Source organism: Bos grunniens, chromosome 9 (assembly GCF_055505025.1).
Source record: "Bos grunniens cultivar Pamir isolate PY7600 chromosome 9, Bosgru_T2T1.0, whole genome shotgun sequence".
Classification (NCBI taxonomy): Eukaryota; Metazoa; Chordata; class Mammalia; order Artiodactyla; family Bovidae; genus Bos; species Bos grunniens.
This window is the reverse complement of record NC_141173.1, coordinates 14,589,239-14,590,775: the sequence shown is the minus strand read 5'-3', so window position 1 is coordinate 14,590,775 and position 1,537 is coordinate 14,589,239. Positions and strand designations below refer to the sequence as shown.

General features: G+C 36.0%; 1 non-coding gene across 1 annotated transcript; it reads right to left on the bottom strand.

Moving 5' to 3' along the window:
• Positions 1–1,212: 1,212 nt before the first annotated feature.
• LOC147365605 (U6 spliceosomal RNA) lies at positions 1,213–1,319 on the bottom strand. The gene has a single exon (XR_015133537.1). It is a non-coding gene; the product is annotated as a U6 spliceosomal RNA (small nuclear RNA).
• Between the last annotated feature and the right edge of the window lie 218 nt (positions 1,320–1,537).

Genomic DNA, 1,537 nt, shown 5'->3' with positions numbered 1-1,537 from the left:
GTCTTATAGTTTTCTACATATAGGTCTTTAGTTTCTTTAGGTAGATATATTCCTAAGTATTTTATTCTTTCTGTTGCAATGGTGAATGGAATTGTTTCCTTAATTTCTCTTTCTGTTTTCTCATTATTAGTGTATAGGAATGCAAGGGATTTCTGTGTGTTGATTTTATATCCTGCAACTTTACTATAGTCATTGATTATTTCTAATAATTTTCTGGTGGAGTCTTTAGGGTTTTCTATGTAGAGGATCATGTCATCTGCAAATAGTGAGAGTTTTACTTCTTTTTTTCCAATTTGGATTCCTTTTATTTCTTTTTCTGCTCTGATTGCTGTGGCCAAAACTTCCAAAACTATGTTGAATAGTAATGGTGAAAGTGGGCACCCTTGTCTTGTTCCTGACTTTAGAGGAAATGCTTTCAATTTTTCACCATTGAGGATAATGTTTGCTGTGGGTTTGTCATATATAGCTTTAATTATGTTGAGGTATGTTCCTTCTATTCCTGCTTTCTGAAGAGTTTTTATCATAAATGGATGTTGAATTTTGTCAAAGGCTTTCTCTGCATCTATTGAGATAATCATATGGTTTTTATTTTTCAATTTGTTAATGTGGTGTATTACATTGATTGATTTGCCGATATTGAAAAATCCTTGCATCCCTGGGATAAAGCCCACTTGATCATGGTGTATGATCTTTTTAATGTGTTGTTGGATTCTGATTGCTAGAATTTTGTTAAGGGTTTTTGCATCTATGTTCATCAGTGATATTGGCCTGTAGTTTTCTTTTTTTGTGGCATCTTTGTCAGGTTTTGGTATTAGGGTGATGGTGGCCTCATAGAATGAGTTTGGAAGTTTACCTTCCTCTGCAATTTTCTGGAAGAGTTTGAGCAGGATAGGTGTTAGCTCTTCTCTAAATTTTTGGTAGAATTCAGCTGTGAAGCCGTCTGGACTGGGGCTTTTGTTTGCTGGAAGATTTTTGATTACAGTTTCAATTTCTGTGCTTGTGATGGGTCTGTTAAGATTTTCTATTTCTTCCTGGTCGAGTTTTGGAAAGTTGTACTTTTCTAAGAATTTGTCCATTTCTTCCACGTTGTCCATTTTATTGGCATATAATTCTTGATAGTAGTCTCTTATGGTCCTTTGTATTTCTGTGTTGTCTGTTGTGATCTCTCCATTTTCGTTTCTAATTTTGTTGATTTGATTTTTCTCCCTTTGTAAAAATATGGAACACTTCACGAATTTGTGTGTCATCTTTGCACAGGGGCCATGCTAATCTTCTCTGTATCGTTCCAATTTTAGTATATGTGCTGCCGAAGCGAGCACTGGAGAAGAATTTTGAGAGTCCTTTGGACAGCAAGAAGATCACACCAATCAATCCTAAAGGAAGTCAACCCTGAATATTCATTGGAAGGACTGATGCTGAAGCTGAAGCTCTAATACTTTAGCCACCTGATGCGAAGAACTGACTCATTGGGAAAAACCCTAATGCTGGAAAAGATTGAGGGCAGAAGGGGATGACAGAAGACAAGATGTTGGATGGC